The following is a 26,793-nucleotide window of genomic DNA, read 5'->3' on the forward strand; positions in this document are numbered from 1 at the left end:
TAGTGGTTAGTAATCTACCGAGTGACTAGCAAGTATAGATGGTCAAGGTCACTGGAGGTTTGGCAATGATGAGAAGTCTATCGAGTGACTAATCCTAACTCATAACTGGGAGTTAGGCAGATGAAAAGTCTTGGAGGAGTAAACTCTAAATAAGTGTGACAAAATGGTTTCTAGTTGACTGCACATGATCGACCGGACTAACAAATCTTGAATGTTGCTAACACTACTTTACTTTATTATTTTATATTTATTATGCTCACTCGGTGTTATAGGAAAGTCTTAGTCGAAGGTTGATCAGATACTGAGAAGACCTAGAGAAAGTCCAAACAGGTCTGGAAGATCAAATGTTTGGAGGGTAAGTTGCAATAAACTCCTAGAGTAGAGTGGTGAGGTCATGTACCAGTTGGGACAACCTAAAGTGGTGATCTGACTCAGGAAACTAACAGAGGTTTTAAAGTTGAAATTATGACAGCCTTAACTTTCATATTAATGCATGGATAATTATCTGTTTTGTAGAATCATTATTATTATACTGCGCTAACTTTGTTTTATAAAAAATGAAGTTTGGCACGATCCAAAAGTTCGGTCATCCGAACAAGGTGGGTTAGTTGATTGATCTCCAGTGATGAGATCATATCAGATTCGAATTAAACTGAAGAAGGAAATATTTGTTCAATCGACTGATAGTATAATCAGTCAACTGATCATATTTGTTAACTAGAGATCAGATAGATCGAATGATATGAGAAAGGAAATAACAAAGTTCAGTCGACTGAATATATGATCGGTTGACCAAATACATTTGGTAAGAAAAGATCATATCATATCTATTGGGAATACAATCAAAATTCCACATTAGAAATACATGGAAAATATTATGAGTTTATAATATGAAGATATCTTTATTGGTATGAGGCCTTTTGAGTAGAGACTAACAACAAATCCATGAGGACTTAGGCTTAAAGTGGACAATATCATACTGTTGGACCCTGTGGTTGTTTTTGTAGGGGATCGGTGGTTGGATACACGGCGCCCCCAAATCGATTGATCTTCCTACACTTGTTAGTATGCGCAGCGGAATATACAAAATAAACAAGCTAAAGGAAATTAAACTAAAGACAAGAAAGAATGCAAACTAAGCTACACGATCATTTACGTGATTTGGAGATAAAACTCCTACTCCATGGCGTGTCCTTGAGGTGGACGATCCCTATCCGTCGGTGGATTACTCCCCGAAAAACCTCCGGCTAGCTCACGTAGCTCATTGTGGGTGGCGAAACCTCACCACAACTCTCACCAAGGACTCTTTACAAGCTAGGGCATAGGTAGACTACTAATAGAGATTAACCACCTCTATTTCGTCAACTATAACCAAGCTCCCAAGCTTTGGTTATATAGGTCGCGGGTTGAAAACTCCGCCTACCAGTCGACTGCCAAAACATGCAGTTCACTGCCCTCTGTGGAAATTCGACCGTTACATCCCAACGGCTCGATACCAGTCGACTGCTAAAACATGCAGTCGACTGATCCACACTGACCGAACGAACATAACCATTCTGTTCACACCTAGTCGAGTACGCGGTCGACTTCACCAGTCGACTGCTAAAACATGCAGTCGACTGCTACAGTAGCGCTATAGTACTGCTACAGTAAAACCCTAAAACTTGGATTTTACTCTGAGTACAATCTCTCGTGCACTTGTACCCTCACCCTTATGACTCACTTGATGCTTCATTGCAGCCTTGACCTCTTGCCTTCAAGCCTACTTCCTTTGGCTCTTGTCCCTCGGATGTCACATGTGTATCCTCTAAACATGTACAACTCAAATACACATATCAAATACAAGGGTGAACCTAACTTAAACCCTTTGCCCAAACACCAAAACACATGGTCGCACGGACCATTGGGATTGCTCCAACAATCTCCCCCTTTTTGATGTTTTGGCAATACATTTAAGTTAGGGAAAACAATAGCAAATAAATATGCTAAAACAAATGGACTTACGTTGTCAAGACTACACACTTGGACTTACACCGCCGAATGGACTTACGATGCCAAGGCTACACACTTGGACTTACAATGCTGAATGGACTTATGATGCCAAGGCTACACACTTGGACTTACAACGCCGAAACAATGCATCATGCATTGGAACCTATCCCAATGCTCCCCCTACACCTATACTCACCATTGAGCTAGGAATTTTTCCACAGGGATTTTTAAAAACCTATCCCAAGGCTCCCCCTACGCAAAGGCACTAAGGTTTTCCCAACTAAACCTTACTTCTCCCCCTTTGCCTAACATCCAAAAAGCTTTCGAACAATATCCCAATTGTTGAAAACTTATCATCCAATTGACCCTAAACTCATGTATTTATCCTCCATGGATCCCATACATCTATACGAGCTGACCCAGTCAAAATTCAGTGCTGAAAACACTTTCAGACTGGTATCAGTCGACTGAAAGAAGTACCAGTCGACTGCCCTCATGAAACGAGCTTACAGAGACATTCTGTGCTCAAAAATACAGTTACCAGTTGACTGGTAACTGTACCAGTCGACTGGTGCACTATTCATGAAAAAATCAACCTTTTCTGACCAACTTCAGAAAATGCGCCAGAAATTCCACAGACTTCCAAAAATTCTCAAATTTGTGGAAAAGTCTATTATATCAATGTCTACTTGAGAAAAATATATACAAAAATATATTTATCACAAATCCCAAGATTAACACAAAATACAAAACTAGCTAAAAGTTCAATTGAACCTTGACCTAAAGTCCTAGTTTTGGATTCCTCTTGATGTATTTGCCCATACTAACCCACAATGCATCCCTGGCATTGGTTTATATGGCATCTATACATCCAAAACCAATTTTCATGTTATATGACCCCAATTGTCATATTTCTTGCATAAAACATAAACCAATTGTGCCAAAATCCTAGGTTTGAGACTCAAGTCCGTCTCCAAACCACTTGGCACATTCCATTGCTTGTCTAGACTCCCAAGTAAAATCCCCTTGAGATCCATTGGCCATGAGTCCCAAATTGACTCTTTGAGCTCCCCCTAGAGCTCTTAACCTTAGTCACCTCCCTAGGTGACTCATCCACAATGGCTAGGCCACATCGATGCACCTCCGGTGACACTTGGCCTATAAATCTAACATTTTTAACCTTGGACACCTTGTCCTTGGTTAGTTTCTCCTTACCTTTAAATGGCTTTCCCTTGCCATTTATTGGCTTCTCCTTGCTATAGTCATATGCAACCCTAGCATAAGACTTTCCCTTAGCCTTGGAGAAACTAGATCGGTATCCCAAACCCGATCTATCATTGTTGGGTCTTTGGCTACCCAACACCATACCTAAACCCTTAGATCCAACATTGAATCTTTCTAGGGTTTTCTCCAACTTATCAAGCTTTGCCTTCAAAGCTTGATTTTCCCTTTCTAGGTTCCTAACCCTATAATCAACATGTCCACCATGGACATTCCTAGACCTACCCTTTCTAGGCATGTGTCTCCCCTTCTTGGGATTAATGCCTTGGGTTTCCTTAGGTCTACCATTTCTAGATTTATCATGAATAGACACCTTAGGTTTATGATCTACAATTACCCTATTCCTATCATGATATTTGAAACCAAAATTTTACATGGGTAAATAATAAGAATTATTTCTAGCATGCATGGAGGAATTTAAATTTGACTTCAAATTTAAATTAGGGTTTACCTTACCCTTTACCTTTGGAGCTCCCCCTTAACATGAGCCTCCATTCTTCCTCCACTTTTTTTTACCACATCATTAAATGCCCCAACTTTTTGAGCTCTCTCTTCCTTAGGCATTTGGTGTGGTAGTGCCCTATTTCACCACAAGTGAAGCATTTAATGTGCTTCTTCTCCTTCTTCTTCTTGGCACCATCATTCCTACAACCCAAATTAGTATCTAAAATAATTTGAGTGGGTTTAGGAGTTACCTTCTTACCTATTGAACATATACTTTTGTAGTGTCCCCTTTCATTGCATCCAAAGCACACAATGTGATCTTTTGACTTTGTTTCGGTGGAGGTGCTCACTAGGTTGACTTCTTCCAAGATTTCTTCTTTTTCTTCTTCACTTGTCTTGGATTTTTCTTCAACCTTTGAGGATGTAGATGCTATATCTTCCTCATCCACACTTGTGGATGGCCTTTCTTCATCCTTTTCCTCAAATGTGACCAAATTCACTTCCTCTTCTTCTTTTGATATTGAATTGGTCTCCACATCCGATTGATCCTTCTCTACTTGAGCTTCTTCATCCATTTCTTCGGATTTTTCCTCCTCTTGTGTAGGCAAAGGTTCTTCCCATGGAACCTTCTTTATCTTGCTCCACAAATCATGGGCGTTCTCATATTCACCTACAAGACTCATCATGTCATTAGGTAAAATATCAATTAAAATCGATATTACCTTTGAATTTGTCTTTGATCGTGAGGTTTGCTCCTCCGTCCAATGACGCGATCGGAGTCTCTTTCCCTTCTTGTCCTTCGGAACTTCGAACGGCTCTTGGACCACCATCATGGTGTCCCAATTCGTGTTGAAAAAGACCTCCATCTTCATCATCCAATATGTGAAGTCCCATAAGCCTCGGCCTTCAAACTTTGGCGGTTCTATCAAGCCGGTCATCTTTGCTTCCTCGGCGGTTAGTCCGACAGAGATCGGTCTCACTCTGATACCACTTGTAGGGGATCGGTGGCGGCTTGAAAGGGGGTTGGATAGACGACGCCCCCAAATCGATTGATCTTCCTACACTTGTTAGTATGCGCAACGGAATATACAAAACAAACAAGCTAAAGGAAATTAAACTAAAGACAAGAAAGAATGCAAACCAAGCTACACGATCATTTACGTGGTTCGGAGATAAAACTCTTACTCCACGGTGTAGCCTTGAGGTGGACGATCCCTATCCGTTGGTGGATTACTCCCCGGAAAACCTCCGGCTAGCTCACGTAGCTCCTTGTGGGTGGAGAAACCTCACCACAACTCTCACCAAGGACTCTTTACAAGCTAGGGCACAAGTAGACTACTAATAGAGATTAACCACCTCTATTTCGTCAACTATAACCAAACTCCCAAATTTTGGTTATATAGGTCGTGGGTTGAAAACCCTGCCTACCAGTCGACTGCCAAAACATGCAGTCGACTGCCCTCTGTGGAAATTCGACCGTTACAACCCAACGGCTCGATACCAGTCGACTGCAAGTTTTAGCAGTCGACTGGTGCAGTCGACTGATCCACACTGACCGAACGAACATAATCATTTTGTTCGCACCCAGTCGAGTACGCGGTCGACTGCACCAGTCGACTGCTAAAATATGCAGTCGACTGCTACAGTAGCGCTACAGTACTGCTACAGTAACGCTATAATAACGCTACAGTAAAACCCTAAAACTTGGATTTTACTCCGTGCACTCGTACCCTCACCCTTATGACTCACTTGATGCTTCTTTGTAGCCTTGACCTCTTTCCTTCAAGCCTACTTCCTTTGGCTCTTGTCCCTCGGATGCATTCAAGCTCGCGGCTCGTCCCAATGTCATCCTTCGCGTATTCCTCGAAGTCGCTTCCCTCGGCCCTTGTCCTCGCTGCCTTGTCCACGGTCCCTCGGATGCTCCATCCTTCACCGGATCCGAAGTCATCAACCTGAGTCACATGTGTATCCTGTAAACCTGCATAACTCAAATATACATATCAAATACAAGGGTGAACCTAACTTAAACCCTTTGCCCAAACACCAAAACACATGGTCGCACGGACCATTGGGATTGCTCCAACAGTTTTGATGTGATCAACCAAGTTAGGTTAAGTCCTGTTTGGTTTTGATCCCTGTGTCTAAGTGTGTAGGAGCTTAGGAGCATAGGAAGTTGAGCGAAAGGCGCGGCTAACGAGAAGGATGAAACGGGAGAGATACGACTGGCTTGATGCGTCCGAGGGACGAGATGCTGCGGAAGAGTACACCGGTGGATGAGAAGAATGTGCACGATGTTTGAGGGATGAGAAGCCAAAGCAGAAGTCTACTCAAGGAGAAGGGCATAAATTGGGTTCGAGTGAGCCCTATTTTCGGTGGTCGCAATCACCCAAACGATCAGAGCAGCAGGAGAGTGAAAGGAGCTGAGTAAACCTGCTGGAGGAAGCCTCAACAGAGGTTGAAGGCGCCTCCGAGGCGCCCTCAACAGAGGTTGAAGGTGCCTCCAAGGCGTCCCAAGCGCCTCCGCCACCTTCAGGCAAAGGGCGCCCTCCATGAGTATGGAGGGCACCCTCGACCTGGCCAAAGTGGCCGTTGGCAGTGGATAAAAGCTTATCCACTACTGCTTTGCTGGAGGTGCCCTCCATCCACCTTGGAGGCACCCTCAATCTATGGATAGGATTTCCAAAAGCTATAAAAAGGCCTCTAGAGCTACGAAATAGAACAACAGCTTGAGAACAACTACTGTAATCATTTCCTAGTCTTTTCTGAGATTTTCAAAGAGTGTAAGAGGCTTCTCCGTTTAAAGAGATGGAAAGTTTTCTAGTAGAGCTTTGCAACCATCTTGGATTAACAACCACCTAGGTTGTAACCAAGTCAAATCTGTTTGCCTCTTCTTTTTTATTAGTTGTTCATTTTTTGAGATTATAATTATTGTGATAGTGCTACTAATCTTAGTTGAAAAATAGAGATAAGTTTTGGCTTTATTTTCTTTAACAAATGATGCACCCTCTGACCAGCCCCACCGCTACACTAGCACATACTATTATGGAAATATCTAAAATCATTTGGTCCTAATAATTGGTATCAGAGTCAGGTCGCTCTTCACTAGACTAACCGACAGAAGAAGCATGAACCAGCGCCATGATCCAAATCGAACCATGTGGGTGGAACCTTGAACGAAGTAGGGGAAGCCCTGAGTAAGTCAGTGAGATGATGGCTCGAGGGGGAGGCCCTTAGCAGATCAAGAGTGACCCAATGCTTGAGAGGAGACCTGAACCATGAGAATAGTGATGGTCTTTTGCTTAAGGGGAGGATTGTTGGGATACAATTAAAATCCCATATGATGGGTATCTTGTATGGCCGGCTAGAAGGGGGGTTGGATAGACGACGCTCCCAAATCGATAGCTTCCTACACTTGTTAGTTTGCCCAGTGAAAATACAAACTAATATAAATACAAATACGAAAACTAAAGACAAGAAGAGAAATGCAAACCACTACACATTGATTAATGTGTTCGGAGATTAGAGCTCCTACTCCACGGCTATCAATAAGGTAGATGATCCCTATCCGTCGGTGGATTAATCCCCGGAAACTCCGGCTAGTATAATCGGCCTTGTCAGTGGAGAAACCTCGTCACAATTAGACCAAGAGCACTCGAATTGCTAGGGCACTAGTTGACTACTAATTAGGGTCAATCAACACTAATTTCATCAACCTTAACCAAGCTCCAAAGCTTTGGTTATATAGGTCACGAGTTGAAAAACCCCTCCTACCAGTCGATTGCCATTTCCATCAGTCGATTGCCCTCTGTGGAAATTCGACCATTATAGCCTAGCAACTCGATACCAATTGATTGATACTTCCATCAGTCAATTGTTTTACATTGGCTGAGCGAACAGAAGCATTCTGTTCACTCCTAGTCAACTGAACAGTCGACTGAACCAGTCGACTGGATAGTCAACTGAACCAGTCGATTGGTACTCGAGTATAATCTCTCAGCACTTGGACCATCACTCTCACGACTCACTTGACTCTTCATTGCAACCTTGACCTCTTGCCTTCAAGCTTACTTACTTTGGCTCTCGTCCCTCGGATGCATCCAAGCCCACAGCTCGTCCCCAATGTCATCCTTCGCATATGCCTCGAAGTCGTTTCCCTTGACGCTTGTCCTTCCTGCCTTATCCACGGTCCCTCAGATGCTCGATCCTTCATCGGACCCAAAGCCATCAAGTTAAGTCGTATATGTATCCTGCAAACCCGCACACTCACATACACATATCAAATAACAAGGGTGAACCTAACTTAAACCCTTTGCCCAAATACCAAAACACATGACCATTGGGATTGCTCCAACACCACATTAGAAATACATGGAAAATATCATAGATTTATAAGATGAAGATATCTCCATTGGTATGAGACCTTTTGGGTAGAGCCCAAAAATAAATTCATGAGAGCTTAGGCCTAAAGTGGACAACATCATACTATTGTGGAGATATCTAAAATCTTTTAGTCCTAACAATATCAGATCAAGCAACAAAAGAAAGTTCTTGGTGTTCAATCGACCGAATACCTATTCAGTTGATCGATCCAAACTGATTTCGTGAAAGATACAATCTAGATATATCGTCAACCTGGACGCAAAGCTAGGATAATTTTGAAGGCCAGTCGATCGAAAAAGGATCAGTTGACTGAATAAAAAAGTTAAAAAAGAAGTCTCGAGCTCCAAAACTAATAATCAATTCTTTCAACAAATCACTCGCTTCTTCTTTGCTCTATCCTATACGTGCAAGTGCTGATACGCCAAAGCTCTCCGACAACCTACGCCAAGCTCTATTCATTTGTTGTCAGTAACTTTTCATTATTTACTTGCTCTATTTGTAGTTTGTTACTATCACCTTCACTCTATACACACTCTCCTTCTATTCCGAAAGCTTTTTGAAGAGGAGATTTTTGTGATTGCCCATTCAAAATGGTCTAAGGGATCGTGGACCTTGAAGTAGTAGTCGTTGGACTACGAACCAAGTAATCGCCCAAGTTCTTATTATCTTGTTTTACTTTCCATTGTTTATCTCTATTTTCACAAAAAGAAAGGTTTTTGATGAGGGATATTCAACCCCCCCCTCCTCCCCCTTCTATCATGCTTTTCGGTCCTACTAGTCTGAGTATCTCAGAGCCCCTAGAGTCAGGCGGTCCAACCGAAGCAATCAGAGAGTTGAGCTGGCTAAGTAAGGCGGAGTAAGAGGAACTAGGCCCTTGGAGTCAGGCAATCTGACTAGAGGAATCAGAGAGTTGAGCTAGCTGAGTAGAGTTGGGGTAGCTGGGCCCCTAGAGTCATGTGGTCTGATTGGAGGAATCAAAGAGTTGAGCTAGTTAAGCCAAATGGAGTCTCCTCGACCCAACTAAACTGTCAATTCAAGGGTTGTTGAGTCGGTGGAGATGAGCTTGATAGAGATGATCATAGTGATCCTCTTAATTTGGACTTCTAACTCAACAAGAATGTTGACCTTCCCTCTAACTTCCTCAGTACACGTGGAAATCCCTAATTACATCCCGTATTACATGTCTCTCCCTAATTACTATTGATCTACTATGAGTCTCCCCTCAAGCATTCGGTCAATTGAGATCACTCCTTTCCTCTAAGACTTTTTTCACCACCTAGGGTTCACTCCCCATGACCTCTCATGGTCCAAGCCTCCCCTCAAGTATTCGATCACTCTTGACCTACTTTGGGTCTCCCCTCAAGTATCCGATTACTATTGACTTACTTCGAGTCTTCCCTCAAGCATCTAGTCAATCGAGATTACTCCTCTCCGCTAAGACTTTTTTCACCACTTAGTGTTCACTCTGACGGGCTAAACATATCAGTTCACCCGTGATCTTCTTGAACTTTTCAAACCTTGAGTTCACTTCCCAAGGATTTTGGCCAAGTATCTGATGACCCTTAACCTGCTTAGACTTTTCGCTTAGAGTTCACTCCTTTGGGAGCTTCTGTCTTCTTTGTTCAAAGCAGCTATTTAACCCCCACATGACTCGATTTGGACTATGACTTTGATATCATTTATTAGAATTAAAAGAATTCACATAGACTTTGATATTATTTGATAGAACCAAAATAATTCACATATTTTTATAATGGTATAATATTATTCACTTTTAGACTAAGTACTTAGATTTATCTTTGGGTTATATCTAAAAGGCTTTATTTTAATAAAGATATCTTTTATATTATAAATTAATGATTTTCAATATGTGATTTTGATGATATTTCTAAGTACAAAAAAACATGGTGATAAAAAAAATGAATACGCTCGTCCCAGCGCCCTCGCCAATTCGTCACAGGACCAACACGGAGGAGGTAAATCATGGGCGGCTACTAGCATTTGGAATAGTGACTAACACATAAGGGAGGTATTTAATTATTTCAGTTTTATCGAGATTCGAATCCCAGATCTCATGATGATAATATCTTATGTGCTAACTATTAGACCGTCTCGAGAGGACTAAGTATAAAAAAAAAACATGAGTAACGAGTAGGATGTATTTAGACATTTAGAAAATCTATTAGGTAAGAAAATTTTCTAAATGAATAATAAACGACAAACTCGAACATATAAAAAAATGAAGAAGTAAGAAACATAAAAAAAATACTAAAAACTGATAATATAGATTGGAAAACATAGTAAAGTAATTTATTGATTATCTAAAACTAAAATGGTGTGTGTAAAGGGAACAAACAAAGTTTGCCAAAGACACCCAAAAACAAATAATGGTTTGACCAAATTAAAGGTTGCAATAAATTAACAATTTATCATATCAACCTGATTTTTATATTTACAAAAAGGGATATTTATTTATTAATATACCATTTTTTTCTCTTAGTAAAAAATGACAACAATAAAATAAAATCATAAAAAAACTTAAAATATCTCTAATCGACAAACTCAAGATAAAGATTGTAGCGTCGCAAAATATGTACGCGACCTTTAGATGGTGACAAAATGGTAGCCGTGATCTTCACGGTGAGCTTGTGGTTACAAAAACAGAATTGTTTTGAGCAATTTTTAATTTTATTATAATGGTAAAAGATATTTTTGATAAATGTCAAAGTTACGTGCTAAATTGCCGTATTTAAATGGATGGAATGTAGGGCGGTTTAGCTCTTCGATTAGAGGAATCAGAGTAGAGTGCTCCTTTTATAATATTATTGAGATGATGTTCTCTTCTCATTAATTGAATGCCGTGCCATGATAAAAAGACATCGTTTTGCTATGTCTCTGTTGTATGATATCACTCATACTCCCTATCTTGTATAACCATATCGCTCCATGTGATCCGATAATTCCATAATGTTATTGACGCCAACCCACAAGATAGGGATTCATTGGGCCTTAGGGATTAGGCCCTTGACCCATTAGCTAAAAGAGGATTGAATCATAGAGTTGAGTTAATTGCTCAAAGTAGTGAGTTATGTTGGTGCAATCAACTTCTAAGGTTTTGATGTTTATTTGATAATATGTTTAATAAAGTCTAAATGGTTAAGGTGATTGAAGGCTTGGCAGTGGTTAGTAGTCTACCGAGTGACTAGCAAATCCAAGTGATCAAGGTCACTGGAGGCTTGGCAGTAATGAAAAGTCTATCGAGTGACTAGTCTTAACTGGAGGTTAAGCAAATGAAAAATCTTAGAGGGGTAAACTCTAAACAAGTGTGACCAAATAATTTCTGGTCTACCGTATCAACCGAACCAGTAAATCTTAAATGCTGCTAATACTACTTTATTTTACTATTTTATATTTATTATGTTAACTCAGCGTTGCAGGAAAGTCTTAGTCGATCAGGTTGATAGACACTAAGTAGGACTAGAGAAAGTTCAAACAGGTATGAAGGATCAGATGTTTGACGGATAAATTGAGGTAAGCTCCTAGAGAGAAGTGGTGAGATCATGTCCCAGTCGAGACAACCTTAGGCAGTGATCCGACTCAAGAAATCAATTGAGGTTTCTAAGTCAAGATCATGATAGTCCTAATTATCATATTAATGCATGCATACTTATCTCCTTCTAATGTTGTTTTGTAGGATATTTCATCGCCGGTATGGATACCTCATCGATGGTGGTTGAATGGGCGATGGCGGAGCTCATCCAACGACCAGAGTTGATCAAGAGAGCTCAAGAAGAAGTGAGAAGATGTGTGGGGAGAAGCAAAGGAAAGGTGGAGGAGAGTGACCTGCACCAACTTCACTTTCTCAAATGCATAGTCAAGGAGATGATGAGGTTGCACCCGCCAGTGCCAATGCTCGTCCACCGAGAAACCATGCACCCGGTCACTTTAAGTGACGGGTACCAAATTCCTCCGAAGATGATGATCTATGTGAACGCATGGGCAATCGGTAAGGATCCAGATGTGTGGGAGATGTTAAGACCAAAAGGAATTTAGATATTTCTATAATGGCATCATATTGTCCACTTTAGGCCTAGTCCCTCATGCTTTTACTCTTATACTCTATCAAAAATGTCTCATATCAATAGAGATATCTTTTCCTTATAAACTCATGATCTTTCCCATATGTTTTTAATGTGGGAATTTGTTTGCAACCTTGCAACCCAACAATCCCCCCTTCAAACAAAGGACCACAGGCTTCTCACGTCCGATCTTAGACCCACCAGGTCTTCCTACCCCTCAGTTTACCCGACCTACTAGGACTTCCTTGCCTAGCCGCAATTAGGACTTCTTGTCTGGTGTCTAGTCCTCTTGATTCAGACATGGAAGCCCTCACTTCCTTTGTTCGAGGTTAATATTCTACTCACATGTCTCAATTAGACCATAGCTCTTGTCTACAGTCAACGGTTAGACCTTTTGGCAGTCTGGCCTCTGATACCAATTGTTAGGACCAAAATGAATTTAGATATTTCACAATGGCATGATATTATCCACTTTAGGCCTAGACCCTCATGGTTTTGCTCTTAGATTCTATCCAAAAGGCCTCATACCAATAGAGATCTTTTCCTTATAAACCCATAATCTTTCTTATGTGTTTTCAATGTGGGACTTTGTTTGCAACCTCGTAACCCAATAGGAGAGACTAGAGGTGTTCGACTCGGAGAGGTTTGTGAACATGGTGTCGCCGGCTATGGACTCGTCTGAGCACTATAACTTCAAGCTGATTCAGTTCAGCAAGGGGCGAAGAATTTACCTGGGGAAGAATTTGGGGATGGTGATGGGGGAGGTGGTGCTTGCCAACCTCTTGTACTCCTTCGACTAGTAGTTGCCGCCAAGAATAAAGGAGGGGGATGTGAGCATGAAAGAAGGTCAGGGATCACTGTGCATAGGAAGCATGCTCTATGTCTAATGGCGGCAAAATCTGAATCAAACTGAACATGTTGTTCATCTCCAATACAGTTCTAGAACTGAATAATAAGACAATACCATAATTAGATACTAGGTCATAGTGTGTGCACTTTCTTTTTATTTAGACTACCAAATAAAATTAGCTTTTGTATTGTTCTTGTCTGAGACGACCAACGGGTGAGTCACCGATGAGCAGTTATCTTCTATATTGATGAAGTCACTGCGCACCAAAGAAGATGAAGGAAGGGAGCACCGAACCACCAAAAATGCTTGCAAAACTTGGGAGAAGACTAGTTAGAATGGAGACCATGGGTGCCCTAGCTCAACCACTTTGACGCTCAAGTTAGTCTCTAGTGGAGGAGAAGATGGAGAAAATGAATAGTAGAGAAGTAGAGCACATTTATATGATAGCATATATATGCATACTTTGGCCCACGGATGTGAGCTCTTTTTTTACACCGCTAAGATGATGTTCTCTCTCATTAATTGGATATCGTGTCATGGTAAAGAAGACATCCCATTGCTATATGATATCACCCATACTCTGTATCTTGTATAATCATACTACTCCATGTGCTCTGATAATTCCACATGTTGTAGTGTTTATGATGCCAACCCACAAGATATGAGTCCATTGGGCCTAAGGGCTTAGGCCATTGTCCCATTAAGTAAAAGAGGACTAAGTCAAATAGTTGAGCTAATTGAGAAGAGTAGTGAGTCGAGTTGGTGCAATCGACTTTCTGGATTTTGATATTTGTTTGACAATATGTTTAATGAAGTCCAAGTGGTCAAGGTGACTGAAAGCTTAGTAGTGGTGAGAAGTCTATCGAGTGACTAGCAAGTCACCATGGTAATCTACTGAATAATTAGCAAATCCAAGTGATCATGGTAATTGAATGTTTGGCAGTGGTGAGAAGTCTATCAAGTGACTAGCAAGTCCAAGTGGTCAAGGTGATTGAAGGCCTAACAGTGGTGCGTAGTCTACCAAATGACTAGCAAGACCAAGTGGTTAAGGTGACTAAAGGTTTGACAGTGCTGAGAAGTACACCAAGTGACTAGTTATAACTGGATGTTAGGCAAATAAAAAGTCTTGGAAGAGTAAACTTCAAGCAAGTGTAACAGAATGCTTTTCGGTCGACCACACTTGATCGACTAGATCGGTGAATTTTGAATGCTGCTAACACTGCTTTACTTTACTATTTTATATTTATTTTGCTAACTAAGTATTGCAGGAAAGTCTTAGTCGATCAAGTTGATCAGACACTAAGTAGGACTAGAGAAAGTTCAAACAGGTCTAGAAGACCAAATGTTTGGCTGGTAAGTTGAGGTAAGCTCCTAGAGAGGAATAGTGAGGTTGTGTCCCAATCGAGACAACCTTAGGTGGTGATCTGACTCAAGAAATCAATGGAGGTTTCTAAGTCAAGATCATGACAGTGCTAACTGTCATATTATGCATGCATACTTATCTGTTTATAATTTTATTTTATAGGATTATTATTATTATTATACTATATTAACTTTGTTTTGAGTCAGTCTAATCTTATTAAATGATTTTATTAGTGAGCAGGATACAAAAGTTGTTTGAGTATGACTTAAGGAATAGTTCTTCATGCTCAGTACAATAGTGACCTAAGTTTATCAAGTTTCGATCTTTAAGCCTAGTCATGTCGTCATATCTTTATGTTCCTTATGCTCCTACCGATAGATACTTGCCTACCACACGCATGGTTTATATCTCTGAAACCGCACAAGGTCTCAAAGGACTATTCGGAATCAAGAGAAATATAACGTTTATTTCCCCAGTAACCTAACTTGGTCTCAAAGGGGTAAATTATTATTTTTCATTCACGATAATCTTTGTGTTCCTTTTGCTCCCAGCGATAGGAACTTACCTGTCACATGCATGATTTATATATCTAAAACTACACAAGGTCTCAAAGGACTATTTGGAATCAAGAAAAACATAATGTTTACTTTTTTAGTAACCTAACTCAGTTTTAAATGGGTAAATTGTTAATTTTCACTCACGATAATAGTTTTTATATCCATTATTCAAATGATTTTTTTATGCTTTAAAAGTGTAGCACTAACACAAATACAAATATACAAATGCAAATGCAGGGATTTAATTTTTCCAAGTGAGTTGCCATGATCCAAGATCATCCACTAACAAAAATCTAATTGAGATGTCATCTTAGAAACACAAGTACTAGTCTAGTTCTATGAATCATGACTATTTTCAGAGTTATCTACTATCAAAACTAAGCAAAGTGAAAATAGATCCTAAAATAAGGTCAATACTTAAACTCTTATAGTAAAATATTGCTCACTTTATGCTATCATGGATAGAAAAAGATAGATCACTAAACATACTATCACCATAAGTTAACAATAGACCACATGAAATATAGAACAAGCATGCTAGCATTTTTACATTAAAGAATAAACAATTATAACATAATGTATGATGTAACTAGAAAATTTATTATGTAAAAAATATGAAAATATGGCAAAAACTAATCTAAACCCAACACATCCCCTAGACATCGTCCCAATGAAAACTAGAAATGTACTATGGAGGAGGTTTTGAAATTAGAGAAGTGACCCAGTGATGATCTCTAAATGGTTGAGACATTCATGTTCTGAAGATACCCCTCTTTTTGATATTTGTATTCCTCCACATCTCTGAGTCCTACAAAAAGAAGTTAGACAAGAAAAATTAAGTGGAGGATTTGGGTTATTATGAAGGAAGAAAAGAAACTAGAAAGAAACAAAAAGCTTAAATGAAAACAAGAAAGAACTTGGGGTGCCTCCCAAGAAGTGCTTATTTTAGGTCATTAGCTTGACCCCTTATTTGGGCTTTTTGAAATCTCGCTCTGGTTGGAGTTTAAAATTTCCAAACCTTTCTTCCAATTGCCCATTTTATTATGGAGAGAGCTATTATCATAGGAACAATAAAGTGGAGTATCACTCTCTCCATCTTTGTCTCCTTGAAAGAATATTCAGGCGGACGGAGATGATTCAGTCTGAGCTTCCAATTCTATGCCTCATAAAAACTTAAACACCGAAAGAAAGAGAACACCTCCCACATACATATTAAATAAGTAAGAACTAGATCTATATCAAGTTTAGTTAAGGACTTATCAAAAATAAAATCACATTCAACAAAATCTAACTCAGGTACCTCTATGAAATTTTCTAAAATATCACAAGAAATACTTACCTCAGAGTGCTCAAAGGGACTTGAAAATTTCATATAAGTAGATACAACTTCTGTTGGAAATTTAATATAAATAAGAAATTAAATCTTAATCGTTGGATCAAGATTGACAAATCTTGATCATTCAACTTGAAAGGTTTAAGTGCCCTTTGGATGGCTAAATCTCATTCATTGATTTCCAAAGGGTGACATCTAATGAAGAGGTAGTGTGTCTCTTAGGAAAAGATGCTATCTACATCATCCAATTCAAAATGGATGGATGAGATCTAATTGAACCAAGAGATTCTTATACCCCTTCATTAAGTATAAATAATTTCCCTCACATCCTCATTTCACTTACTCAATTCCTTCTAAGCAAAGCAAGCATTGCATTCCATACTTGCATTGGAGAGTTCGAGAAGCTTCTTCGGTTCAAAGGCCTTGCAATTTGTAGTGCTGCTATCGCAAGATAAAGTCATTGTATCTTGGAAGACGATTGCCATGTGCCGTGAGCACCGTGTGTGGGGCAAATTCATCTTAAAGGAATAGAGTTTAACTCTAGCCTCGACTTTGCCAAAATGGTGGTATACCATCATTCTGCCCGTGCTCAGATTGCACCTTACGTGAAGATCCCAACAACTTCTTCTTGATCAAGTAAGGGCCCTAGCTCTAGCATTAGTGGTGATGCTTCAAAAGGTCATGATTCTTGAGGCTTTGCTTTTTCTCCAAAAGTCCTTACACTTTGATCTCGAATAATTTTGATCATTGCAACTTGTGAAATCAAGGAAAGTGATTCTTGGGCTATTGCTTCCATAGCGCAAGTCTCTACACTTTTCTCCACAATATCATCACTAGTAGATAAGAGTACACTGATATCAATATCATCCACAGGTGAGTTATCAACTTCATTGGTGGTTTTAAATTGATTATCCTCATCACAATTATCATTTGAAAACTTTATCTCACCATTAACAAATACGATCCCCAAAGGGAAATCTAAAAATTTGCAAGACATCACATCTCCATCACCATCATCATTATAGAATTTACCAAATGCTTCATTGTTCTTGGTTTCCACCAACTTTTGTGAAAAATAAATTTGTGGTATATGAGCCCTTAGTGGAGGCATTGGGATAAAGTCATTTTCATTGAAAGCTTGAAGCATATGAATCACATGCTAAGAAAACTTTACCTATGGCGTATAATCCATGTTGGAGTGGTGGGTGGGTCGAGTTTTCTTGAGGGTTGTAGTGGAGGTCCAATGCATTGTGAACTCATTTTATCTGACTTAGCTTCTAACTATCTAAACCTCTTATTCTGCTTGATGATAACTTCTATATGGTTCTCAAGACTCTTGAAGGGTTGCAATATTTCTTGTTCATCATTCACATTTGCATTCATGGCTTACACTTCTGAGATTGTTGGGGAAGGTTTTATCCAATTTTGATTTGACCACTGTTGGAGGTTCTGTGTCACTTGGTCAATTAACTCATATGCTTTGTTCAAACTTTTGTTCATCAATGAACCTCTTGCAGCAGAATCTAATAATGTCTTGTTCGAGAAAGAAATCCCCATATAGAAAATAGAAAATATGCATAGTGAGCCATTTCTCCAACCCATGATGAGGACACTACTTTAATAAACTTTTGAATCTCTCCCATGCTTCGAATAGTGATTCTTCCTCTATTTGAGCAAAGTTTATGATTTTGTTTCTCATGAATGTTGTCCTACTTGGTGGGAAAAAGTAATTCAAAAAGCATTGCTCTAATTGTTCCCATCTTGTTATGCTTTGTGGACGAAGGGAATTCAACCAAGTCTTTGCTCTACCCTTGAGACTAAATGGAAATGCCAGCAATTCAATAACATCTTTTGAGACTCCTTTACACTTCACTGTACCTATAATATTCTTGAAATACCTCAAGGTGTAAGTATGGATTTTCAAAATTTTCTCCTCCAAATTTGTGAGCTTAAATCATGAAAATAGTGTTGGGTTAAGTTGGAAGTTCACAGTATCAATATGTGATCTTACAATGGGATTCAATCCTCTTGCAAATATTGGTGAGTAAAATTCTCTCAAAGGCCTGTCTATCATGTTAGTGCTCATAGAAAAAACAAAAGTACGAAATTAAAAATAAGAAAGAGAATGATTGGATTTGAAAAATAAATTGCAAGATATAAACAAAATAAGAGAATGTGAAAATTTAAAAATAAAAAGAGAAATATCCAGAGTAACTCATGCTAATCAACTAATATTAATCAGAAATTGTCTCCGACAACTACGCCAAAAACTTATTGTATAATCTGCAAGTTCACGGTTATCGTCAAATAATAAAATATCAATCCCACAGTAACTATTGATTAACCACTAGTGAGAAGAGAGGGAGAGAGAGAGAGAGAGAGCACAAGTGAGCAAAGAGGTGGAGGTGAAGTTGGTTCGGGGTTATTCTAGGACTTCAGTTTCACTATGATGCTAGTTAATGTCCCTATAAGTTATTTTTCTGCCTAACTCTATGCTTAGACCCATGTAGGGATTTTAACTAAAGTTTGGCATAATCCTGTGTAGGTCACACCATAAAGTTAGCACCAGTTCTAATGTCATTAAGTAAAGAAGTAACTTTAGAAAGTCCAATTAAAGGGATATTCTAGGGCCCTCCTGATCATACAATCGCTAGAGTTATCTGATTTACTTAATAATAGTATATTAATGATATTAAGTAGAAGAGGTAATCTAGAAAGTCCAATTAAAGGGATACCCTCTATCACAGGGCCCCCAATCATACAATCACTATATTACACAAGTCACTTCCTAACATTAATTTAGGAAAAACTCCTAAAACTCTAATTAGCCTTCCTAGTAGAGAATTGATCCATGTTTCAAGATAATCCTCTATCACAGGATGGCATGGTCATATAATCCAAAGCACATCCTTTGCACAATGACCAAAACTCTACATCTAAATGTATTAATCTCATACACATTTTGTTAAACACATACAAGACACAACACACATAGAACATGATATAAACATATCATAGCATAAGAAAATATCTAAATATTTAGTTCATACATGAACAATATATTATAATTACTTCCTACATCCTAGATATGGCAATCTACTCTATTATGTAGGAAATACAACCGAGAGATGAGAAATAAAGCTTCCTACAATCAAAATACAAGATAAAGAAGGGAGGAATGCTTATCAATACGTTGTTGGCCTCCTCAGATGAAGTCCTAGATCCGGAGGTGGACATATTGTGTAGATCTACGAAGATGGAAGCCTTAGAGTTCCCCAAAGGAGAACTCTTCCTTAAGGAGAAGGGAGAAAATTCTAATCCAAAGATGAGTGAAAAGGGGATAAAATCTCCTTTTGTAGCAAGGGGCATGACCTCATTTTTTCTGCCACACAGTCGTGCCATTTGGCATGACCTAGGCATGTGTCTCCCCTGGATAGGGAGACATGGCCCCTCCCTAGGTCGTCTCTAGAAAAATGGAACGGCCATACTAGGGTTTGGCTTTGGAGGAGGGTACGACCATATGATTTCACACGACTTCCCCATGGATAGCGGCTGGTGGGAGGCACCGTTGTGCCTCAAGGCACAACCTGCTCCTACTTTTTCTAGAAATAAGGCACATGATCGTGCCAAAGGCACATCCAGGTTGCTGGATCTTCACAAGTTTCTTCAATGTGTGTCTTTGCTCCATTTTCCCTCCAATTTATATCCTGTCAATCAAAACTAGGAACGAGCATATCTCTGAACAAATAAAGTGAAAGTATGACATAATAACGAAGTATGGTGCAATAAACATAGATTATACTCATTAAATACAACTAGATATGCATCAAATAATACCTAAAATATATATGATATATGCACATCACTGGCGATGGGGAAGAGGGGAAGACATTAGTGGCTGGCGATGGTGAAGAGGAGAAGGCGCGTGGAGGTGGCTGATAGTGATGGGTGAGGGGAGCAATGGTGATGGGTGAGGAGAGAGCACAACATAGTGAAGGTTAGGGAGAGCACAACATAGTGACTTTATGAAGTTTAGGTCATTACGAGAAAATTAGAATTTTACAACACTTAAAAGATGACATTTTTTTAAAAAGTGTTGTCTTTTGTTTTTGTTACAAGACTTTTAGTGAAAAGCGTTGTCTGTGTATTTATATTTCTTATTAAAGATAATATTTTTTTTAAAAATAAGCGTTGTCTATTGATATTTTTTAGGGGTAAAGACAATGCTCTTAGTGAGGTATTTTTTTTATTCTCTCCTCCGCCTAAATTGCTACTTCTCTCCCTCACGTATGTCGACATTGATTCTCTCCTCTCCCTTCCCCTCCCCTATTCTCAATCCTAGTGCAAGCGCAGGTGGAGGAGAACTAGCATCTCCGCCCCCTTCCTCATTCATCTCTGCTGCGCAAATAAGGGGGCAACACCTCTCAACCTCGTGGTTTGGAAGAAGAGGAAGAGTGAAAGAGATCGCGCGGAGCAATGAGACAAAGACACACAAGAAAGAAGAAGCAAACACGAGGAAGGAGAAGAAGAAGAGAAAGAAGAAGAGTTACTGTAGTTCGGTGACGTGCCTACTCCACAAAACGGTCGAAACTTTATTAGAATTCTCTCTACACAAGAGAATCACATCCAATGATTTTTGTGATTGTAGTTATACAATAGGTTTACAATGATCCCTATAAATAATGCATAAACTTCAGACCCAGTAAAATTATAACAGAATTTTATTATGACAAATCTCAACAGAATTTTGTTATGAAAAACTGTAATAGAATTCTATTATATAAAATCATGATAGAATTTTATTATGAAAAATCTTAATAATTTTTTCTTCCATGACATCCATCGCATTGACCTTCATCCAAATATGAGCCAACCATCAACAATCTCTTCCTTAGTGAATATTCACCCTTTCGAAGAACACGATTATCTAAACAAAACTCTACCTGGATCTCTGGGTCTGGGCTTCCTTCTTCTAGCATCTAGAGATATGGATCAAGTTCAAGCAATGCTTGAAGTATATCTGCAGCATTGTCTATAGTGTGAACCTTCTCAAGTTGAATTTTTCTAGAAGCAATCAACTCTGATATTGTGAAACCTTACATCAATGTGCTTGGTTCTCGCATGATACACCTGATTTTTTTACCAAATAGATAGTACTCTGACTATTGCATAACAACTTGACTCTATCTTGCTAAATAGCCAGTTCTCTTACCAACCCTGTAAGCCATAAAGCTTCCTTTGATGCTTCAGCTGCTGCCATGTACTTCGACTCCATAGTAGACAATGCAACAATAGATTGTATCATAGATTTCCAACAAATAGGCCCTCTTGCCACAGTGAACACGTATCCTATAGTAGACCTCCTGTTGTCTAAATCTCCTGCGTAGTCTGCATATAAGTACCAAACAACTGAAAGATCTTTCGGTTGTATACTGAATATGAAGGATACCATAATCAGTTGTATTTCTCAAGTATCTAAAAATTCATTTCACTGCGTCCTAATGTGATTGACCAGGATTTGAGAGAAACTTGCTTACCAAACTAATAACTTGCGCCAAATCTGGTCTCGTGCAAACCATGGCATACATCAGATAACCAACTGCATCGGCATAAGAAACCTTTGACATCTCTGAGAACTCATTATCCATCTTTGGACACTGTGTACTAGATAACTTGAAGTGATGCGCCAAAGGTGTGCTCACCGACTTTATATTCTTCATGTTAAACCTATCCAGCACCATCTCCACATAGCGATGTGGAGACAACCATAATCTCCCTGCAGCTCTATCCTTGTGAATCTCTATCCCAAAAATTTTATTGGCCTCTTTTAAATCTTTCATGTCAAATTCCTTGCTCAGTAGTCTCTTCAATTTGTCAACCTCTTTCATCTTCTTCGCAACAATGAGCATGTCATCTACGTATATTAGTAAGAAAATCAGTGATTCACCTTTAAGGCTTTTCACATATATGCAGTAGTCATACTCACATCTCCTATTGAATCATATATGAATCAGAATATTTATACTATTGCCTAGGAGATTGTTTCAATCCATAGAGTTATTTCTTCAACTTGCAAACCAAACACTCTTATCTGGGCTGACTAAATCCCTCAGGTTATGACATAAAAATTCACTCCTCCAAATTTTCATGAAGAAATGTCGTCTTCACATCCATTTACTCCAGCTACAAATAGTGATATGCCACCAAAGCCAACACCGCTCTAATTGACGTATGCTTTACCACTGGAGAGAACATGTCTTTATAGTCAATCCCCTTTCTCTGTGAATACCCCTTTGCTACCAACCGAGCCTTAAACTTCACTTCTTCTCCCTCTGACATTGTTTCTTTCTTCTTAAATATCCACTTGCACCCTATAACTTTCTCTCCTTCAGGAAGTTCCACTAGATCCCATGTTTGGTTCTTATTCAATAACTCCATCTCCTCTGTCATAACACCCATCCACCTGTCATTCTCAGAGCTGTGTATCACCTCTTGAAAAGATGTAGAGTCTCCACTACTAGTGTTAAGCACATAAGATACTAAGTCTTTGAATTTGTATCTGGTGGGTAGTTTTACGACTCGCCTCATTCTACCACCAGCTATAATATGATGCTTTTGTATGCTCTGAGCTAGAATCATCGAAGTCATAAGTCTCTAGCTCTACTTGCATAACATCTTTCTCTATGTTGCTTTATAGTGTTTCCTTTCCTTCTTCCTGAATACACTGTAGCATAGCCTTCTCATCAAACACCACATCTCTGCTGATCACCACCTTGTTTACCTTACGATCTTAAAGCTTGAAGCCTTTAACTCCTTTTTTATACCCTATAAAAATGCACTACCTTAATTTTACATCCAGCTTTGATCTTTCCTCACTAGATATGTGCATATAGGCTGGACATCCAAAAACTTGAAGATGAGATCAATCTACTTGATTCTCTACCCATACTTCCTTTGATACTTTGCCTTCTAGTGTTGCCCTTGGTGATCTATTAATAAGATAGCATGCAATGTTAACTGCTTCTGTCCAAAAATTCTTTATTAGCCCTACATTCAGCCTGAGACATCCTTCTTAATGATTGTCCTGTTCAACATTTCCACTACCCCGTTCTGCTGAGGTGTCCTACGAATCGAGAAATGTCTCATTATCCCATGCTGCTCACAAAATTCTGAAAACTTTGAATCTGTGTACTCAGTCCCATTGTCTGACCTAAGGCATTTGATCTTTCTTCCGGTCTAGTTCTCCACTTCAGTTTTCTACAATTTAAACTTTGTGAAAGTTTCCAACTTGTGATGCAGAAAGTATACCCAGATTTTTCATGAGTAATCATCAGTACAACTCACAAAATACAAGTATCCTCCACGTGATGCTACACTGGCTGGTCCCCAGAGATCTATATGTATGTAGTCTAAAATCCCCTTCGTCTTGTTTGTTGCCATCTTGAATTGTACTTTGCTATGTTTCCCAAGAACACAAAATTTATAGAATTCAATCTTGTACATCTTGATACCATTCAACAAATCTCTCTTGTGAAGTTCTAACATCCCACGTTCACCCATATTCCCTAGCCGCATATGCCACAAGACTGTATTGTCTGATTCAGACTCCACTGAGGTGACTCCACCTACAACTGTAGTATCTATCAACTTGTAAATGTTCCTTGCTACCTTTTGTCTTTTCATTATTGTCAGAGCTCCCTTACTGACCTTCATCACCCCGCTCACTAATTTGTAATTGCAACCAATACCATCCAATGTGCCTAATGAGATCAAATTCTTCTTTAGATCTAGTATGTATCTGACATCACATAAAATTTTGATCACACCATCAAACATCTTGATTCTGACGTTTCCTATGCTGATAACTTTACATGACGCATCATTTCCTATCAACACTGAACTAGAATCCACTGCCCTATAGGTGTCAAACCAATCCTTGTTTGGAGTCATGTGATATGAACATGCAGAGTCTAAAATCTATGCATCTATCAACTACTCCAAACTCGACATAACTAATAACATATCTCTATCACCGCTCTTTGAATTTTACTCTTCAACTATGTTTGCAGACTTTGTCAAACTACATTTGTTTTCTGTAATATGTTTCTTTATCTCTGGACAATCTCTCTTCATATGACCTTTGCCTCCACATTTATACCACGTGATCACCTTCTTCCTTCTCAAATTAGAACGAGCTTTGTTGTCGTTACTAGATCCATGTCGAGATTTACTCCTATGGCGCTCTTGGTTGCTATTTACCACAAGTCATTCTCCTTGAGAAACTTCATCGCTTGTTTTCTTCCTTTGGTGAAAACCTAGTAACACACCTGTGATCTCCTCTAATTTGAGAAATTTCTTACCCCACATTAAAGCAATAACCAAATTCTTATACATAGGAGATGAAGGTAGATAATTCAACAACATCAGCGCCTTATCTTCATCTTTGATCTTCGCATCAACCCGCTTTAGATCACTTACAATTTGGTTGAATATGTTGATGTGCTAGCTTAGATCGGTTCCTTTTATCATCTTTAGCCCAAATAATTTCTACTTGAGATACAGTTTGTTTGTCAATGACTTTGACATGTGCCAGCTTTCTAGGTTTTGCCAAACTATCACCGATGACTCCTCGTCATGACATGGTACATCACATCATCTGTAAGATAAAGCTTGATTGTTGCCACTACCTTCGCCTGAAGTTCTTTCCAATTCGACCTCTCCACGCTTTCCAGTTTCCTTTCTTCTAGCGGCTTCACCATGCCTTGTTGCACCAACAAGTACTTGACCCTTTTCTGCCCTAATCCGAAGTTCCCGATTCCGTCAAATTTCACCATATCAAACTTCAAGAAGTCATCCCCGACATGTTGAAGAAATCTGTCAAAATCTGTAGCTCTGATACCAATTGTTGCGCAAATAAGGGGGTAACACCTCTCAACGTCATGGTTCAGAAGAAAAGGAAGAGAGAAAGAGATTGTGTGGAGTAACGAGGCAAAGATACACAAGAAAGAGCAAACACGAGAAAAGAGAAAAAGAAGAGAAAGAAGAAGAGTTACCATGTTTCGACAACTTGCCTACTCCACAAAACGAACAAAGCTTTATTAGAATTCTCTCTACACAAGAGAATCACATCCAATGATTTTTGTGATTGTTGTTGTACAATAGGTTTACAATGATTCCTATAAATAATGCATAAACCCCATATCCGGTAAAATCGTAACAGAATTTTGTTATGAAAAATCATAGCAGAATTCTGTTATATAAAATCGTAATAGAATTTTATTATGAAAAATCTTAACAGATTTTTCTTCCATGACATCCATCGTATTGCAGTTCATCCAAATATGAGTTACCCATCATTAGTCTCCATCCCTGCCTGTCTTTGGGTAGGGATTAAGCCCGCAAAGTTGCCTCCTTAGTAGGCTTCAAGATCGGCTCCTCCTTTAGGCATGTATATTTTTTTAGGGCAAGAGGGAGTTATGGATGAGAGTAGAAGATCATGGAATTCTAGTCGGAGTTCTTAGCGAACAATTGGGGGAGGGAGTTCGTGGCCAGGGGCATTGGCGGCATGGTCGAGGTCACCTTCGGCTACCCGCTTGACACACTCCGCATCCACTTACAATAGCTGTCACAATCACCACCGATGCCAGCTTCCTTGAATGCCTCCGCCCTCGCCTGATGACCCCTCTTGGTCATCGGCCTCCTCCGTAGCATTGTAGCCCAGGAGGGCCCCGTCATGCTCTACTGTGGCATGGCCACGCTGCTTGCCTCCATCATCTGTCAAGTACTCGCCCTCCCCTTTCTTTGATTAGCTTCAAGAGGACTACATCAAGCGAAGCTCAAATCCAAGTAAGAAATACTTTTCTTAACTTTTAAAATCACTGAAAGACATGGAAGAATAGTGAGGAAGAAAATTGAGGAGGAAGAAAATCGAAGAGGAGCTCAAGAAGCTTAATGAAAAGTGAGATATTTTTTCCTTGTTACTCTTTAATATTTGATTTTTATTCTCATTCTCATGTTTTCGAATTCTACTAATTGTACCCTGATGGGATTTTTTTAGATGTTCTAACTTTATCCTTGAGTGATATGTTATATGATTTTGAGAATATTGACCAGATCTACTAATTTGATGATATTTAGTGTCAGAAAATAGGTAGAAGAATTTTTAACTCAAGCAAGAGAAGTTAAAATCATAGTTTACAGACAAACATGAATGACATTAAATGTAGCCATTTCTAGCAGCAAAATATCATTTCATCTCATCCGATTTTTGTCTGACTATTCTTTGTGGCTTCTCTAATGTCACATACCTCTTAAGATGATTACCTAGATTTTTTATTTTTACTATTAATACTAAAATACAGATATTTGAGACATTATTTTCTACCTAAGTTTTGTTGTTTGAAAAAGAAAGCTAAGAGCAATTGAAAAATATACGGTGCATCAGGAAAATATCAAATATCATTAATCAGATCTAGTTTTGGTGCATGTTTGACCTTCTGTATATTATAGAAACT

At 39.1% G+C, this 26,793-nt stretch overlaps 1 non-coding gene and 1 pseudogene across 1 annotated transcript; both read left to right on the forward strand.

Moving 5' to 3' along the window:
- The first annotated feature begins 11,249 nt into the window (after positions 1-11,249).
- LOC122033769 lies at positions 11,250-13,089 on the forward strand (annotated as a pseudogene).
- A 4,785-nt stretch (positions 13,090-17,874) lies between these two features.
- LOC122035522 lies at positions 17,875-17,982 on the forward strand. Its single transcript, XR_006127072.1, has one exon. It is a non-coding gene; the product is annotated as a small nucleolar RNA R71 (small nucleolar RNA).
- Positions 17,983-26,793: the final 8,811 nt, after the last annotated feature.

The sequence above is a fragment of the Zingiber officinale genome, chromosome 11B (assembly GCF_018446385.1).
Source record: "Zingiber officinale cultivar Zhangliang chromosome 11B, Zo_v1.1, whole genome shotgun sequence".
In the NCBI taxonomy this organism is placed as follows: domain Eukaryota; kingdom Viridiplantae; phylum Streptophyta; class Magnoliopsida; order Zingiberales; family Zingiberaceae; genus Zingiber; species Zingiber officinale.